The sequence below is a fragment of the Spermophilus citellus genome, assembly GCF_964194105.1.
Source record: "Spermophilus citellus genome assembly, chromosome: 7".
Lineage (NCBI taxonomy): Eukaryota > Metazoa > Chordata > Mammalia > Rodentia > Sciuridae > Spermophilus > Spermophilus citellus.
This window is the reverse complement of record NC_138188.1, coordinates 92388754-92409048: the sequence shown is the minus strand read 5'-3', so window position 1 is coordinate 92409048 and position 20295 is coordinate 92388754. Positions and strand designations below refer to the sequence as shown.

The 20295-nt window shown below is 35.5% G+C and overlaps 1 long non-coding RNA gene across 1 annotated transcript in view; it reads left to right on the top strand.

The window, feature by feature from the left end:
• LOC308653942 overlaps window positions 1-16771 on the top strand; it is a 55003-nt gene extending 38232 nt beyond the window's left edge. The window contains exon 3 of the long non-coding RNA XR_014023142.1: window positions 16745-16771. This is a non-coding gene — a long non-coding RNA (uncharacterized lncRNA). The remainder of the gene's footprint in view (window positions 1-16744) is intronic.
• The last annotated feature ends 3524 nt before the right edge of the window (window positions 16772-20295 follow it).

Genomic DNA, 20295 nt, shown 5'->3' with positions numbered 1-20295 from the left:
ATAGTGTAACTTTGGAAAAGGAATGGTGGTACTGAGGATAATGACAAGAGTTAGGTATGATGAAAGCATCCTGGGTCTGGATTAGGGAAGGAACAAGTCATAGGAGGGGGCTTGCTAAACAAGGAATGGACTAAACATCACAAATGCAGTATGGTATGAATATATAGCAGACACTGCTAGGTGCTAGGCAGCAGGCTGCCTGACTCCATCCTTTTCTGCTGCTATGAATATTGTAATGGGAGGATCTCCTGACCAAGTTGAAAGACCTCAAAATGTGTTTAATAAAAGGTATAGATATTCTTTGTTTGCAACTCTAGCCCAATGTAGAACACCACTTACTCTGTAATTTTAAACATTCAGTTATTTCTAGTGATAATTTTGGGGTGACAAAAGCAAATAAAATCAACTTGTGGCTAATTATTATATTTATATTCAATTTCAAAAGTAAAATGGTCAGTTGAAGTCAATAAGAAACCCCTGATCTGAGGTCTTTCAGATTTTATTTATTTTTTTTATTCCATAGGTACCTGAACCAGGGCTTCCAGGTTTTAAGGACAGAAATTGTTTTTTCCTATGCTAGGACAGAATATATAAAGATCTTTAGATCAAGGAAATTTAGCTTATAATATTCCAGTTTATAATGACAATGCACATTCAGTCTCAAAAGGAAAAATGGGCTATATATTTGTCTTTCAAAAAACAATTAACTTCAGGGGCTAGGGTTGTGGCTCAGAGGTAGAGCACTTGCCTAGCATATGTGAGGCACTGGGTTCGATTCTCAGCACCACATAAATAAAATAAAATATTGTGTCCACCTATAAACTAAAAAATAAATACTAAAAACAAAAATAATTAACTTCAGGGCTGGAGTTGTGGCTCAGTGGTGGAGCACTCACTTAGCACTTTCGGGGCCTTGGGTTTGATGTTCATCACCACATAAAAATAAATAAAATAAAGGTATTGTGTCCAACTACAACTAAAAGATAAATATTAAAAAAACAATTAACTTTAGTTACATTAGAGGCAATTTCAAAGCTAAACTAGCATGAAATTTCATGAATGTCTATCTTCGTATAAATTGAACCTTACAAACAAAAATGAAGTCTTTTAGAATAAATTTATAACCTATATATACTGATATGTTGGGGAATTTTTAAGTGCCACAAAATTGTCATAAGCAATATCTATTGGAATTGCTTTTCACAAGAGGGTGCTTGCCTTTATTACTTCTGAATAATTATTATATATATTTTGGAAACACTGTGTGTTGATTTGTGTGAAAACTAATAATGCTATTTATTTGAAAGGTCTATTTTTTTGAGAATGAACTGATGCTTCTTAATCTTTTGTCTAATATACAAATATTGTAGGTATAAATCAAGTTACAAATTAAATTAGACACAGGTTGATTTTGACAATTGTGGCAATAAAATAGCCTGGACCCAGTAAAATTGTATTGATTTTCAGAAATGGCATTTGGGATGGCCTTGTAGTACTAATGTGATGGTCATGGCTGAGTATTTGTACTCAGCTGTGATAGTAGGATTAAACAAAAATTGCATAAATAGCATTCTTCAGATGTTCTGGATAATGGCTTATCTAAGTAATTGTATTTGTCTGCTAGTTTCTCTGTGTTGAAGCAAAAAGGATTTTGAACCATATATAATTTTTTTGGTGCCTATTGTTTATTGAACCTCTTTTTTCATTGTTTGATCATGAAAACAAAACTGTGAAAGGTAAGGAATTCTCATTCAATTTTCAGATGAGAACACTATGGGAGAAAGTTGATCCTGTGTGTCACTGATTGAGCTACAAGGAATACCCACACTTCTGGAAAATAAATGCAGTACTTGACTGTATTCAAGAGTGTGGGCACCCTAAAACCACTACAAAGAAGAACAGAACAGGCTGCTTTCATTAATATTTCCTAAGGCAATCTTATTTGCTGAGCAAGACCTTCCACTGAGAACTCAAGGATTTGGTTTGAGGTTTTCTTTTTGGCTCATCCTATAAGTCCAACTCATCCAAACATAACCTCTCCCTACCACTGCTCCCCTTTCTTCAGTAAACTATTATGCTCATTATATCTACATTCATGCTATTGAAAACAATTAGTATATGTACTAGTCTTGAGGGCTTGAATTTTAAAAAGTATTATCAATCTGTTTGTTTACATGGGATTATTGCTGTAGAACTTTGGTGGCTTTTTTTTTTCATAGCAGAAATCCCAACTTTATTCTATGGTACTGAATACAGTGCATAGGCATATAACATTGTGATATAACTGACTCAGGAAGTGCAGATGGAGAGATGCAGCAACAGCATTCTCTATGCTACTGAAGTTACCCTGCCATATATTTGCATCAGGGTGGTGTCCCTTTCTCTTGTTAAATGCATTCCCCCATGGGAACTACCAAAAAATACCTATGGGACATAACCAACATAACCAAAATGAGATGTAAGGGAATTAAATGTTTCACTACAAACATCAACTAAATAGAAGTGAAGATAGTCCTATAATGACATAAGTCACACTGAATCACAACATTTTCTGCTCTCCTTTCAAGGATGCAAGCCACACCAAACCAAGAGTCTGCCCCACTCTCCTTATAAGATGGTAAACCAGACCCAGCTATTGCCCTTCTCGGACTATTTCCTGAAGACCTTAAAAGAGCATGCTACAGGGATACTGCCACGTCGATGTTCATAGCAGCACAATTCACAATTGCTAGACCGTGGAATCAACCCAGATGCCCTTCAATAGATGAATGAATAAAAAAATGTGGCATTTATACACCATGGAGTATTACACAGCACTAAAAAATGACAAAATCACGGAATTTGCAGGGAAATGGATGGCACTAGAGCAGATTATGCTTAGTGAAGCTAGCCAGTCCCTAAAAAACAAATGCCAAATGTCTTCTTTGATATAAGGAGAGTAACTAAGAACAGAGTTGGGAGGAAGAGCATGAGAAGAAGATTAACATTAAACAGAGGTGAGAGGTGGGAGGGAAAAGGAAAGAGAAGGGAAATTGCATGGAAATGGAAGGAGACCCTCATGGATATACAAAATTACATATAAGAGGTTATGAGGGGAATGGGATAACAAACATGGAGGGAAATGAATTACAGTAGATGGGGTAGAGAGAGAAGATGGGAGGGGAGGGGAGGGGGGATAGTAGAGGATAGGAAAGGTAGCAGAATACAACAGTCACTAATATGGCAGTATGTAAAAATGTGATGTGTAACCGATGTGATTCTGCAATCTGTATTTGGGGTAAAAATGGGAGTTCATAACCCACTTGATTCTAATGTATGAAATATGATATGTCAAGAGCTTTGTAATGTTGTGAACAACCAATTTTTTTAAAAAAAGATGGTATACCAGACTGAACTGTGAGCTCATTTTATTCCCTCATCACCTGATCTTAGGTCATCATACCATAATAATGTCATTTCTCAAAAACGGACCTTATTCTTAGGTGTGGAGTTTTGATCTTACACCTGTATTTGGGGTTATAATTTAATCCATAACACTCCCTGGTCCTTCTTACCTGAGAGATTTTATCAATAGGTGTTGAATTTTGTCCTGTAATTATTCTATATCAATCTATACAATCATATGTCTGTCCTATGAGCTTTTCCTTCTTTTTTTAACTTTTTTCTTCTTTTTTGCCTTTATTACTTCTGAATAATTAATATATTTTAGAAACACAGTGTGTTGATTTCTCTGAAAAATAATAATGCTATTTATTTGAAAAGTCCTTTTTTTTCCTGAGAATAAATTGATGCTTCTTAATCTTTTGTCTAATATACAAGCATTGTAGGTATAAATCAAGTTACAAATTAAATTAGACACAAGTTGATTTTGACAATTGTGTTCAATAAAATAGCCTACACCCAGTAAAATTCTATTGATTTTCAGAAATGGCATTTGGGATGACCTTGTGGTACTAATGTGATGGTCATGGCTGACCAAAAGCTTTCAAAAACTATTAACAAAAAGTTTTACTCTACTTCTTCCAGTCTTAAAATATATCAAACACTTCTAAATATATAAAAGGACCAGATATTCCACATAGGAATGTATCCACTATGCACACAGCACTGGTAAATAAAATTGCACATGTAGCAGTGGTTATATTCTGAGGTACCTTCTAATATGACCATTTTTGTCCTTGATCCTTTCCCTTCTTCCTTCTACTTGTCCAGTGGACAAGCCCAGGCAAAGCAACACTTAGAAATGGTTTAACCAATTCATATCCAAAAGTCATTTACAGAGGACAAGCTTTCCTATGAATTTCAACACAAAATATACAAAATGTGTTAATTTCACTAACTACTTGGTCATACACTGACAACCTCTTTAACATCTAGAGACTAGATATTGCATGTTTTGGACTCATTTGTCCATTATATACACTATCTACACAGCAAAACAAAATGCACAAAACATACAGAAAACTGATGTCTGAAAATGTATAAGTATGAACACACTAACATATTACCTTTTGAAATTGCTTCCCTCATCTCCTCCACATAACTGAACAAGTACAAATAGTACTATACTGCTTGCAGAGGTGGTTTAACAGTTCCATTCCCCAAAGACAATATTTCACATGAATTATAGCAAAAATATATTTACAAAGTTATATTTCACTATCTCTACATTTAACATATATCGGGTACTTCTACTGTCTAGACAGACTAAATGTTTCAAGGACTCAGTTTGTCCACTACGTACATGATAGTTTTGAATAAACTGCACACATATAAAAATACTTCTCTTTTGAAAATATCTTAAAAATATGAGCATTCTCTCCCTTCATGGACCCAGTGGGCTATGATGATCAAATTTTCAGAAAACAATCCTTCCTAGGAATTTTAACAAAAAAACATAGAAAATCTGTTTATTTATTCTACTTTTGTCATACACTGACAACCTCTTTAACCCCTAGAAAGATGAAATATAGATTAAGAGTTGACTGTCCTTTATGTTCACTATGTGCAACAGCAAAGTAAAACAAAACCCACAGACATAAGGAAGGATTCTTGCCTCATCATAAGCACACTTGGATGGTGTTCCCAAGAACCAGCACACAACTGTGTACTACTCAACAGGGGGTTGGCTATTGCCCCCTGCCCTTGGGCAAAAAACAAACAAACAAAACAAAACAAAATTTCATAACAATTTTAACAAAAAATTTACAAAATGTGTTATGTGTTATATTTTACCACTTCTACTTTTAACATATCCCTGGTACTTTGAAACATCTATAAAGTCTAGATAGTTCAAAAAAAGTACTTAGCATTTTCAACTCTATATACAGTAACGAGGAATAAAATGCACATACAAAAAATGGTTATAATAGGAAAATGTCTTTTACATAAAACCTATCTGGCACAGGACTCCTCCTTCTCATGGTCAAAGTCTTCTCTATGTCCTCTACGTGGACAAGTGCCGCTGGTAGAGGTGGTCTAACAAATCCATTTCAAAGTAAATTCCAAAAAGACACTTCTGATTTTTTAAAACAAATGGGCATTTACAAGATGCTATTTTCTGACTCTATCAAACGTTCGCGACCTCTTTACATTTAGAATGTCTAGATGTAGCAAAAATTTTAAAAGACTTGGTGGGGGGGGCAAGTTGAGAGCAGCTTTTTCATATAATATACACAGGGCTTCTACAAATGACCACTTAATCTTCCCAAAGGGCGGTGGGCATTTCCAAGTGGTCAAATATAGTATGTTACTGTATCTTTTCTCTCTTTGGTAGAAGGACCACCCACTGCCCGAGGGCCGCTAACCTTTCCACTAGTAGTCTAGTTTCCACTAAGTAGTCAAGTCTTTGCTTACCTTCCAGGATGGCAAAGGTCTTTTTTTGACTTGTAGGACAAGTTGCGGGTCTTCCAGGCTGAGGTGAAGCATCCCAGGTCGAAGTGCCAGTCCGGGGGTAGAGGTGAGGTCTCACGAGCTGGGTTGAAGTGCTGATCTCGTGGGCTGAGTTCGGTCTGTGGGTCCTCACGGGTCCAGGTGTCGTCTCATGGAGCTGGCGAGCCGGTCGCTTGGAGCCAGCGAGATGGACCGCTAACCATTAAACCGGTCGTTGTCAGGGCTTTGCTCACCTTCCAGGTCAGTTTACTCCTTTCTTTCTTTTCTTTGCGGGACCAGGAAGGGTCCTCCAGGCCGAGGTGCAGCCTCGTGGGACTAGGTGTGGTCAAGGTGAGGTCTCAGGGTCCACGTGCGGGTCTGGAGGAGGGCTGAGGTGTGGTGTCGCTGGTCTAAGTGCCAGTCTCGCGCGCTGATGGACAGTCTCAGGGAGGAAGTGCGGTATGGCAGGACAAGGTGTGTTCTCAAGGGTCAAGGTGTGGTCTCCCTGGTCTTCACGGATCAAGGTGCCGTCTCACAGGCTTGAGGTGCGGGTCTCCCGTGTATAATTTTGATAGAGGAATTCAATTCATTTACTTCTATAATATGCTACAGATTATAAGTTTTCATTACAATGATTCAATCACTTGAGAAGATGATGCATTTTAAATCAGGTTCCATGCCAAATACCTCATTTGTGAAGCTATGCTGCTTAAAATTGGACAAACCCATTACCTTACTAAATTTGAAAATATTCATTGAAAGTATTAAAGCCATCTTTATTTATTAGCACTGGGATCTAGTGATACATACACTCGTGTAATAAATATTAAGAGCTACTAATAGAACAGCTTTTAAAGTGGGAGAATTCTCATTTACTGACTTGTGGTGAATTGTTAGGATATGATTTTGAAGGCCTGGGTACTGAAACATGATTAAACATTCAAGAACCCTATCAGCCTCTCTAGGCAGATAATTACTATCTCTTTTAGATAGTCCAATGAGATGTCCTGGGCTCTAAAGCCCAGGCACAATGGTGACTTATGCCTACATTTATTACAAGATTGTGAAAGGCTATGTGGTCACTCACTAATTGATTGCAACAATCTCCTTATGAGTTAAATGGCTGGTATTTATTTATTGTTCTTTTTGTATCTGGTCACTGTTCAAGAGGCTAACACTTGAATCAATCTCTTTTGGACCCAGTAACTATATAACTCAAATGTATGATTCTGAGTTGAAACTATAATACTTAGAAATTCATTGATATTCTACTTCAAAAGATAACTCATTTTATCAAAAGTTTTATTCCTAACCCTATGTACTCATCTCTTTCTTTTTAATTTTAAGTTTAACTCTGTGGCTTTGCCAGGGTTTCTGATTTCTGTCAGGCAGAATCACAGAATCATAATTATAAGCAACCTTTAAAGTTTCAGGTTCTGTCAGTAAGCATGGCATTTCTGAAAGATGGGCACTGGGCCAGGATCATAAATATGTTCTATACTCTGCATTTTGTAGCAAGAACACCCTAATAAGTGTGTCTACTTAATGAACCTGGTGGGGGTAATTGCAGTTTTTCAAAATCAACTTTTCAGTTAAGAGGCAGATTTAATGATTATAGCTTTATTTTTATAGTAATGTAAAACTTCTTTTGCAATGGCCCTAGGAATTAATAGAGTATGTAACTTTTATTATTTCATCACTCTTAATAAATGAAATGTACAGCTTTGGAAAATTCTAAGCCTATCCACATTGTAAAGAGTGAGGAAGTGTGTTTGGAAGAGAACACAAAGGGGGATGACCACAGACTTATTTGATAAGATTAGTCATTTGTCTAAACAGAAGCCAGTACCTATTGTCCAAGAAAATAGGAGAATGACCCTGAAGGTAACTTAGAAAGCATCAGAGCTGCCACTCCTACCACACACCCAGAATACAAGGACCAGTGGTACCTGCAGGGTCTCAGTGCACCCTGCCTGGTACTGCCTAACATCATAGTCTCTGCTCACAGCACTCCAGTTACCACACTCTTTTGCTGCCCCGGTTATGGCTCTGGAGATCCCTGATGCAATGCAGGCTGTACCCAGCAGAATCAGTGGGGCATGCTTTCGTATCCTAAATTTTACAAGACAGGGCCTCTGCAAAGTCATAGGTATGGGGCCCCAGTCCCAGGATCCATGGGGCCCAGACAGAGAGCTGTGAGGGTAGGGCAAAGACACAGAGATACTGGGGGACAGGGTCACTCATTGGGGTTAGTTGCTTGGAAACATGGGAGACCCCTGCCTAAATGGCAAAGATGTCAGGGAAGGAACACTTCCCCAATGGTTTAGGAGGACAGGACCCTCTCCAGGGCAGCCAGAACATTCATCCAAGGAGGATTATTCTTGAACTTTGAGGTCTAATGGATTTTGTTCCATTTGTTTCGGACTTGAAACCTGTTATGCCTTCCTTCTTGCCTGTTTCTCCTCTTGAAATCTTTTCTATGTATGTCCTCTCCCATTCATTGTACTTTAAAAGCAGTTAACTTGTTGGTTTAACAAATCACAGATGGCAAGCAATTTGCCTCAGGATGAAGTGTACCTTGAGTCCTATCCATATCTAATTTAGATGATACTTAGACTTTGAACTTAGATTTTAAGGTTGATGCTGGAACAAGTTAAGATTTTTTTTTGTGCCATTGGAATGGAATAAATGTATTTTGCAAGTGAGAAGGATGTGAATTTTGGTGAGCTGGGGAGGAATGCTATAGACAACGTTTGCATCTTCTCCAAATTCATAACTTAGTCTCTAATGTGGATGATATTAGGTAGAGCCTTAGGTAGGCAATTGGGTCATGAAGGTGGGACTTTCCAGAGTGCGATTAATGCCTTTATAATAAAAACCTCAGAGACATCCCTTACCCCTTCTACCATGTGAGAACACAGCAAAAAGTAGGCCTTTTGTGAACTAGAAAGTGGACCCTCATGAACACCAAACCTGCCAGCATGCTGGTTTTGGACTGTAAGAAACAAATTTAACAAACAAATTTAAGTTGTGGATAAGCCATCTAGTATTTTTGTCAGAACAACACAAATGGACTAAGACAGATATTGATCAATTGAGGGATAATGACATCTTTACTATGTGACTAGGAACATAGTATATTTCTTCTATTTAGATGTTCTTGGGTTTCTTTCATCAGCATTTACTTGGAACTTTTTAGTATACAGATCCTGTGCGTGTTAGGTAAGATTATACCTGAGTACTTCAGTTTCTTTGGAATGATTGTAAAGGTACTATGTTTCCCCTTCCTTCTTCTCCCCTCCTCTCCCCTCTTCTCCCCTCCCTTCTTGTACCCTCCCTCTCTTGTACCGGGAATTAAACCTGTGGGTTTTTAACCACTGAGGTAAATTTCCAAACCCTTTCTTATTTTGAGACAGGGTCTCACTAAGTTACTTAGGGCCTTGCTAAGTTGCTGAGACTGGTCTTGAACTTGCATTCCTCCTGCCTCCGTCTCCTCAGTTGCTGGGATTACTGGCATTTGCTCTTTTTATCTTCAGTTGTCGTATTCACTGTTGTATATAAAATGCTATTGACTTTTATGTGTTGATCTTGTATCTTGCAACCTTACTGAACTTACTTATGGTTCTAGGAGTATTTATATTTGTAGATTTCTTGGGATTTTTCCATGCAAACAATAATGTCATCTGCAGATAGGGAATCTTATGTCTTGCATTTCAAGCCATATGACTTTTCCCTCTTTCTTTTTCTTGTTTTATTGCAGTTGAGTTGGAGTAGGGAGAAAAGGCTTTCTTTCCTTGTTCTGCTTTAGGAGGAAACATTCAGTTGTTTTATCATTAAGAACATTGTTAGTTATAGGTTATATGGTAGATTCCCTTTATCAAATTAAGGTAGTAGCCCTCTATTCCTAATCTCCTGAGAGTTTTCTTTTTAAATAATAATGATGGATGTTGAGTTTTTGTCAAATACTATCTCTACACCAATTGATCTGATTGTGTAATTTTTCTTCTTTAGATGTCAGTTTGGTGGATTACATTGATTGATTTTCAAATGTTGAAACAGCCTTTTATAACTAGAATAAATACTAGTTGGTTGTGGTATTTAATTCTTTATATACATTACTAAATTTGATTTGCTTAAATAGTTAAGGATTTTTATGTGAAAATTTATTAGAAAATTGGTCTATAGTTTTGTTTTTTGTCTTGTATTCATATAACTTTGATATTTAAGTAATATTAGCCTCATAAAGTAAGCACTGGAGTGTTCCTTATTTGCTGGAAGAGATAGTATAGAATTAGTAGTGTTCATTATTCTTTAAGCATTGGGTAGAGTTTGCCAGTGGAACCATTTGACCTAGAGATTTTTTTAAGAAGCCTTTAAGTTATAAATTCAATTTCTTTTATGGTTATAGGACTATTCAGGTTATTTGCTTCATCTTAATATTTGGTAGATTTTGGTGTTCAAGGAATTGGTACATTTCTTCAAACTTGTTGAATTTATAAGCATAAAGTTGATTGTAGTATTCCTTTATATTTTTTTAATATTTATTTTTTAGTTGTAGTTGGATACAATACCTTTATTTATTTTTACATGGTGCTGAGGATCAAACCCACGGCCTCACACGTGCTAGGCAAGCACTCTACTGCTGAGCCACAACCCCAGCCCTCCTTTATAATTTTTTAAATGACTGCAGGATCTGTTACAGTAGCCTCTGTTTCATCTTTTACATTGGTAATTTCTGTCTTTTCCTTATTTTTTTTTAAATTGTGTTTTTAAAAAATTAGCTAGTGGTTTGACAATTTTATTAACATTTTTGGACAAGCAGTGTTTTGCCTCATTGATTTTTTCTGTCTTGTTTTCCTGTTTCCAATCACACACATTTCTGTTCTTATCTTTATTACTTTTATTTTGCTTACTTCGTGTGTATTTTTCTTTCATTTCTAGTTTCTGGAGACAGCAACTTATTAATTTGAGACTTTTCCTCTTCTCTGATGAAAATTGTTTTCTCTCAATCATACTTTTTTTACATATTTTGATATATTTTAATTTTCATTTAGTTCTTTCTATTTTTAAAACTTTCTTTGAGGCTATTTGGCCCATGGATTATTTAGGCATGTGTTGTTTAATTCCCATATGTTTAAAGATTTTCTGTTATGGATTTCTAGTTTGAGTCTATAGAGTAAAAAAATAAATTAATTTCAATTTAATAAAATTGTTAAAGTTTGTGTTGGGATTCAGATTGATGAATGATTCATGAGCACTTCAGTAAAACAGTATATTCTATGTAACTAGGCATAGGTATCCTTTTGGTTGTATTGTTTAGATGTGTATATCATTGCTGATCTTTGGTAGTTTTTTTCAGTTGATGAATGTTAGATATTGAAATCCTCAACTATGATTTATCTATTCTTTTAACTCTACTAATTTTGCTTGAAACTATTTTCTTGTTTAGTGTGTACACATTTGAATTATTATTTTCTCTTGATGGATTGATCCCTTCATCATTAAATAATATCATTCTGTAGTAGCTTTTCATGGCTGTGAGAAAATCCTTGAGAAAATCAACTTAAAAGGGGAAAGATTTATTTTGTCTCATGGTTTCAGAAATTTCAGTCCATGGTTGGCTGGCTGCATTGCTTTGGGTCTGAGGTGAGGCAGAACACTATAGAGGAAGGCAGCCAGGAAGAAGTGTGAGGGTGTGTCGAGAGAGAGAGAGAGAGAGAGAGAGAGAGAGAGAGAGAGAGAGAGAGAGATAAAGGGCTAGGGACAAAACATACCATCCAGGGCACACTTCCCGTGACTGACTTCTTCCAACTAGGCCTCACCTCCTATAGTTTCTACCACCTCCCAATAATGTCATAGATGTATGAATTCCTCAATAGATTAATACACTGATGAGGTTAGAGCTCTCATGATCTAATCACCTTCCCAAAGGCCCCACCTCTGCACATTCCTGAATTGGGGACCAAGCCTTCAACATATGAGCCTTGGGAGGTATTCCACATCCAAACTATAACACATTCTTTGTCCCTAGTGAATTCCTATTAATTACTTGAAAAAAAATGTAGTTTATCAGATATTTATACATCCCTTTACATTTCTTGAAAATGAATTTTCTATTCTTTTATTGTCAACCAACCTATATTGAATTTTCTATGAGTTTCATGTAAGCAGCATAGAATTGGATCATATTTTTTTAAATTCACTTTGACAAGACCATCTTAGTTTGCAGGTCCTGACCTCATTTTGTTAATTTGATTCTGGTGGAAGCTTAATTTTTAAGAACTTTGTGCTGCTGTTTTCATTTATTAGCTGTTGAGTGCTTCTTGGGCTCCCACGGGTCTCCCCAGTGCAGGCTCCTGGTGCTTCTGGCTGGAAGAAGGGAGGGTATGGTCTAAGGTGATGACAAGCACTTCTTTCTGCCTGCTTTGGTTCTGTCTAGGAGAAGAGATTCTCTGGCCCTTGTGGACCAAAAGGCAGCTTGAGCTGGGCTACTTGATGTCCTGGATTCCCGTTTGCTGGTACTGTATGGTAACCCTCAGTTGGGAGGATGGTCTCGGGCCCACATAAGAGGAGAGTGCTTTCTTGGCCTTTATGTCAGTGGAACTTCTGATCAGTCTTCAGTACTGCTAGGCCTTCTGGGTTTGGGCAGGACTCCCACTGATTTAGGGAAAAATAAATGAGTCTTTCTGGGTTGCCTTCTGTTGTTAGCTTGATGTCAGGAGATACCAGAACTGAGTAACTATCTTCTGTTCAGTGAGAGATCATGAAAAAGTCTAGTGCTCTACCCTTACAGTCCTGGGGTCCCTAATCAGTTTGTCTTCCTGTCTCTATACTTCTGTGTTTTCCTTTAGTTGCCTCTTGCATTATTTCCAAGAGTTGTATTTGTACTTACTACACATTGTCAAGGAGCAATGAAACAAATTTATGCCATGTTTTCCACTGTGCACTGTATGTCTTAATTCTAGGAATTGTCCTATGACATGGGAACAATTGCTTCCCCGACTGCCTACTACACAAGATGTTTTACCTCAGTTGTTGCTGTTATGACTATCAAAATGTTTTAAAAATATTAAAAGGAGATTTTATTATTATTTAATTCATAGTCTAGTAAAAATGAAAACCATGCATTTGGGATGATTACATTTCACTTTTTTCCAGTGATTTTGCATTCCTTCTAGTTTTTCTTTTTTTAAATTAACAAGCCACTTTTGAGTTGTTCTCCACATTAATGTCAAATCTTATAGTTTCTGGTATGTAGTTTTTGCTCATTTAATAAGTTTATTTGTATTTAATTTATTTTGTCATTTTAGATCTTTAAAGATGACATGAATTTTGTGTCTTATGTTCTGAGGTATAATATGCGAATATGGAGACTTACATCATTTAAATAATTTAGATATAGTGTTATTATATACATTTTGTACTATTTTTCCTTCTAATAGTATTTTACAGGGATTTCAATACTCTCATAATTTTATTGGTAAAATGGATGAAAAACAGGATTTGAACAGAGCTATGATCTCTGTTGTTTGCTAACATTGCACTCTTTTCTTCCCCAAAGGGTCTATCCATCAAATACAGGTTTTGTTCTCTCTCATATTCCCTATGATTTTTTCCTTTTATGTTTACTCTAAAACTTCTTCCTTCGGGTTCACACAATTCTCATTAGTTCTTTAAAATGGGGAAAATTAATTATAAGAAAAATGGTTAATTTTTTCCTGAAATATGAAAGAAATACTAGTACATGAAGACGATACATTGTTTTATTTGCTATCTATCATGATGATAAAACTGATCTGTTATATTATCAGTCTGAGATACCTTTGGATTTCTTTTGTGTGTGTGTGTCAGTGGTTCTGTTTTTTATCCATTTTTTATCTTTTTATCTCCTTTGTAATCAAAGACATAATTTTGACATGGCTGTCAGGGAGAGGAGTACAATTAAGATTTGCCAACTAGTCATATGAGATTTGAACCCAGAAATTAGCCTTTGGGCTGTATGACACTATCATAAATCATAATATGCAGAATTTTTGTCAATAAAATGGGCTTTTTAGAATTACGAAGTCATTTTGGGTATACATATAAGATGAACATTTCAGTTTCTGACTACCAAGTGTTTTGTTCTAACTATTCAGCCCTAGGAATGCATGATTATGTAAGATATAAGTATATAAGTATGACTGAGTGTTATGGTTTGGATGTAAGGTGTCCCCCAAAAGCTTATGTGGGAGACAATGTAAGACAGTTCAGAGGAGAAGTGATTGGGTTGTAAGAGTCTTAACCTAATTAGTGATTTAATCCGCTGATAAGAATTAACTGAGTGGTAACTGAAGTGGTAGGGTGTGGGTGCAGAAGGTGGGAATTGGGGTGTGGATTTGGGTATATATTTGTATCTGGTGAGAGGAGTCTTGCTCTTTGCTTCCTGATCACCATGATTTGAGTTGCTTACCTCTATAAGCCTCTTGCTCCATGATGTTTGGCCTAACCTCCACCCTGATCAATGAAGCTGGCCTTCTATGGACTAAAACCTCTGAAACTGTGAGTCCTCAAATAAAATTTTCCTCCTCTGTAATTGTTCTGATTAGGTCATTTAGTCACAGTGGTGAAAAAGTTGACTGAACATTGACTTACTCAGATGAAACTTATTTTGTTGATCACTCTTACTTTTAGATAACTATTATGGCCCAATGTAGTTCTCACACTTATTTTTCTAATAAACAAACCTACCTCCATTATTTTTAATATTTTCTCTGTCTCCTTCCATTTCTCTGGACAGTAATGAAATTGTGTGATATGAGGAACTATTTTAACACTCAGACCAGAGGAAAGGGAGATGTCACAGTTAAGTCTATGACTTTGTAATCTGAATGTGTCTAAACTCCACAAATGAGTAGTTTAACTATGTAAACTTGAGCCAGTTAATTGAAGTCTTTATACTTCAAAACAAATTGAAATGATGATGGTTTATATTTGGGGTTGTCAGAATTTAAGATTCATATAATTTATCTTTATCTTGCCTGGGTCTCACCTTGTGGGCCTTACCATGATTGATTTATTTCCTTCCTTCCTGGTGTAATTCACATGCCATTAAATTCACCCTTTTGATTGTACAATTTACCATTATTCTGCATATCCATAAGGTTGTGCAACCATTACCATTATCAGAATTCCAGAACATTTTCATCAATGCCAAAAGAAACACTGAACCATCCCCCTAGATCCCCTAGAAACCATTGTTTACTTTCTATGCATTGTGTTCTGTGTATATAATTTAGAAGAACCATAAAAAAATATGGTCTTTCATGTTTGACTTCTTGCACTTAGCCTGATGTTTCAAGACTCACCCATGTTGCAACAGTATTTCATTCTTTGTTGAAGTGGGATAATATTCTGTTGCATGGATGTATCATCTTTTGATTATCTGTTCGTCAGTTCATGGTATTTGGATGGTTTCCACTTTTTCTTGCTACAAGTTTTTGTGTGAGCCTATTTCAATTCTCTTGCTTATGCACATGAGAGGAAAATTCCTGGGTCATATGGTAACTCTGTTTCTATGTTTCACTCTTTGAGAAACTGCCAAGTGGTTTTCCCAAATTGCTCTATTATTTATTTTACACTCCATTAGCAGTGTATGGGGGTTCTGATTTCTCTCTACACATTGCTACATAATATATTATTATTAATGTTATCACAGTCATCTTTATTAAAGTGAAGTGGTATCTATTACTTCATAGAGGTATTGTTTTAATATTAATGACTAAAGATGTTGAAAATCTTTTTATAGGCTTATTGGCCATATGACTATCTTTTGAGAAATGTTTGTTTCCAAGCCATTAGTTCTTTTTATTTATTTTTTGTATTTTTTGGTACTGGAGATTGAACCCAGGGTTGCTTAACCACTGAGCTACATCCTCAGCCCTTTTTATTTTTTTATTTTGAGATGGGTCTCTTTGAGTTGCTTAGGGCCTTGCTAAATTGCTGAGGCTGGCTTTGAACTTGTAATCCTCCTGCCTCAGCCTCCTGAGTTGCTGGGTTTATAGGCATGAGTGACTGCACCCAGCTCATTTGTCCATTTTTAAGTTGGGTTGTTTCTTTTTATCATTGAACCTTAGAACTTCTTTTTTTAAATTTTTTTTTTTTAGTTTTTAATGAACCTTTATTTATTTATATGTGGTGCTGAGAATCGAACCCTGTGCCTCACACATGCTAGTCAAGTGCTCTACCACTGAGCCATGACTCCAGCCCAGAACTTCTTATTTTTGATTATGATTAAATATATCATTTGCAGATATTATCTTGCATTTTTGGCTGTTCTTTCACTGACTTTATAGTGTCCTTTGATGCACAACAATGACTTTACTGTCATTCATTTTTTCTATATTTATTATTCTCTATATTATTAATTTATGCTGTAATTTTTATTATTTATTTACTTATGATTTTTCAGGGTTGGTTTGTTTACCTTCTCTAGTTTGTTAAGGCTAAGAATTAGCTTAATGATTTCACTTTTAGCAAAAGTAGGTGTTTATAGTTATAAATTTCCTTCTAAGACTTGTTTTTGCTGTCTCCTACACATTTTTGTTTGTTGTATCTTCATTTATCTCAAAGCATTTTATCTTTTCCCTTGAGGCTTCTATTTTTATCTGTTATGTAAGAGTGTGTTGGTTTATTTTCACATTTTTTTTGATTCCTTGTTTTCCTTCTTCTGATTGGTTTTAAATTTTAATTCATTGTTATTGGAGAATATAATTTTATGATTTCAGTCATTTCAAATGTATTGATACTTATTTTATGGCTTACCAATCTTTCCTTCCTTCCTTCCTTCCTTCCTTCCTTCCTTCCTTCCTTCCTTCCTCCCTCCCTCCCTGAGGAGTGTGAGGCAAGTGCTGTTACCACAGAGCCCCAGCCCCAGCCTGGCTTACCAAACCTTGTAAGGTAAGTATTGAGACTTGTTTTGTGGCCTGTCCTGGAGAGTATTCCATGTGCAATTGAGAAGAATGTGTATTCTACTGTTACTATATGGAGTTTTTGGTAGATACCTCTTAGGTTAAGTTGGTTTATAGTGTTATTCAAGTCTATTTTCTTGTTGATCTTCTTCCTAATTTGTCATGTCTACTACTGAAAATGAGGTCTTAAAATCTCCAACTACTATTATTAAACTAATTCTTGGGCTCAGTTATTAGGTGAGTATATACTTATAAATGTATGTCTTCTTGATTTTATTATTGTAAATTTCCTTCCCTATCCTGGTAACCTATTTTGCCTTAAAGTCAATTTTGTCTTATATTAACATAGGCATATCAGGTTCCTTTTGATTACTATTTTCATGGTATGCATTTTCCTGTACTTTCACTTTCAACCTATTTTTATTTTGTAGGCAGCATATAGTTAGATCATGTTTTTGTTCCACTTTTCCAAATCCTGCCTTTTAATGGGAGTGTTAAATGATTTGCAAAATCCTCATTTTTATGCACAAATCTTTGTACATTTATTTCTTTAGGATAAATTTCTACAAGTGTAATTAATAGGTTAAAGTAAATTTATTTCTTCCCATAAAGTTTGCACAGTTTCTTGTCCCATCAAAAAGAACATGTGAAGCTGGGGATCTTAATGTATTAGAAGTAAGCATATATCAGCTTTCTTGGGTACCTGGCAAGCCCAAACTTCTTCAGTGTTCCTACTTCATTTCTTTAATATTCAAATTTGAGTAGTGAATTCACTATTCACTTCCTTAAGTATCAACTTTCCTTCCCCTGACATTTAAGTATTTATCAGTATTTATATCTTCAAGTTGATCTCCTAGTCTTTCCAACTACATCAAACTGTTAACTCAGAATAAACTCACTACCTTTTTCTTTCAAGTCTATTTTGTTTCCTATTCTTGGACTACCCTTATCTACATCACTTTTGCCAATATTTTTTCCTCCTTGAAGGCTCTTGAATAAACCAATAATTCATAAAAATCCTGATTCTTCCATATAAAAGTGAACTTGCATCATTTAAACTTCTTCTCTTATTATAATTATTTTATCACTTATTATAATTTTATAATGGTCTTTTATCTCTGCATAAAAGATTTTAATAAAGGGCAGTCTGCAATTTTTGTTTTCTACAAAGTGACCATATATCCTTGTATATTGTAGGCAGTAAGATATTGAGTTGAAATGATTTTCATGCAGTAAGATATTGAGTTGAAATGATTTTCATGCAGTAAGATAATGAGTTGAAATGATTTTCATGCAACTCTCATCTTTTTTTGTTCCATAGTGGTTTGAGTTCTTAATACTTTCTGTTTATCTTAATTTCATAATATCCTAACTTATTTGCCTGACCCCTCTGTTTTCACTTTAAACCAATGTATATATTGTGTATTCATAATTTTATAACCCGAGGCAAATTATACCTGCTTTTCTTCCTCAGACACCATATTGCCTTCAAAATAAAATCTAGTCTACTGATCATGGAAACTAAAATTCTCTCATCTCTTAAACTTATGTACACGATGTCTAATCCTAAACTATATCTGTATGTCTTGGCCCCTTGGACAAGCTCTGTCATGCCATGGTACACAAAGGAATAATATTAATAAATCACAACTCCTATGACATGGGTAATTGTCTAAGAGTTTCTGGCTGTTTCATTCTTGAGTCTGCTCTTAAGTCTGCTCCCCAGACTTGAGAACTTATTTAATCACATCTCTAACTTATTAATGACACAACTTGAGGAAGCTTTGTGTTGTAATAACATGCACTTTGAGCCTTGTTCCTGTCTCCTTTTGTGGGAAACCTTACCCTCCACCATAGGCTCTCCTCCACCTGCCCCACCTACCACTTTATTTCCATTGTCAAAATGTGTACGTGTATTTTACAGTCTGACTCTGATGTTGATTCAAAACCTTATACTACTTTTTTTTTGTTTTTCCCTTCCTTAGCATCTTTTTTTATATATTTAAAAATGAAATTGCAAATATGCTCTAGCAAATATGCTCTAACAAATATGTATTAGTTATATCCTTGTCACCATCTCTCTCTTCATCTCCATAGATTGCAGATTTTTATTTGCATTCTATTCACTGTTTAATCTACTCACTTTTAAATCTTCCTTGGCAGACAAATAGTAACTTACAATATAGACATAAAATAATTTTTTAGTTGAACTGCAAGCATATAAAAGTAATACTTCATGCTACAAATAGAAGAAAACAATTAGAGTAATAGAATTTGTAGTCATTTCTTTAAAAAAATTAATCCTGTTTTTCTTACCTCATTTTCTTATGATCATTAGTTCAGTGTTTCTTAAACATTAGTGTGCCTAGAATAACCAAGAGGACTTGTGAAACAGATTTGTAGGCCCCAAGTCATAGTGTTTCTGATTCTGCAATTTCAGGGCAGTGTCTAGGATTAGCCTTCCTAATAAGTTTGCATGGGATATTGATGCTGCTGATCAAGGAATTATGTTTTGAAAAATGCTGTGTTAGTTTACAAATATGATTATTTTGCTTTATGAGGTCTTGTAAAAATATAATTTTGGGAGGATTTTTTTGCATATGTATAACAGGTAGAATTATTGGGCAGTACATCAAAATTAGAGGCTATTGTCTTGACCTCCACCATTCTTCATTAGTCTTATGTGTAGGTAATAATGACATTCCTTTGGCATTTACTTTTTTGCATGTAATGGTATTCTCAATTCACAAACATGCAATGCTGTGCCAGAAGAGCCTCTGTATTTTACTTATTATCCACTAGATGTCATAAGTCATGAAGTCTACATTATGGTTGTGTCCTAGTTCTGGAGCAAAGAGGGGAGAAGATCCAGGTGCAGACTCTGATTCCATATTGAAAATGAGTGATGACAGCAAATGTGTGAAAGAGAGATGAAAACAACTAGGAGTGAGATAGACACATATTCCTTATGCCACATGATTCTCCTGTGCACTGAGAAGGGCATTTTCCCCATAAATAACAGTCCATTATTAAAGGCAGTGTCATTTTAATTATGTTGTGAATTTACCAGGACTTTATGGATGACAATTGTGAAGCTGGCCGTCATTTATAACACTGTTTCTTTGGATGATGCATTCACAATTCCAAAATAGCTAATTTGCAAATCAACTCAGGGAGCACAACTCGCCTTCAAATTGGGTACTCTTTGTACTACAGTTTCTAGAGCATATTTACTCTGCTCATTTTCTAAAATGGCCCATTTGTATATAGTACGGCAATAATAGGAGCAGGTGTTTAGTCTATGTAGAGGATCTGACAATTTCTTTCTTTTTTAAAAATTTTTTTTAAAGAGAGAGAGAGAGAGAGAGAGAGAGAGAGAGAGAGAGAGAGAGAGAATTTTAATATTTATTTTTTTAGTTATCGGCAGACACAACATCTTTGTTTGTATGTGGTGCTGAGGATCGAACCCGGGCCG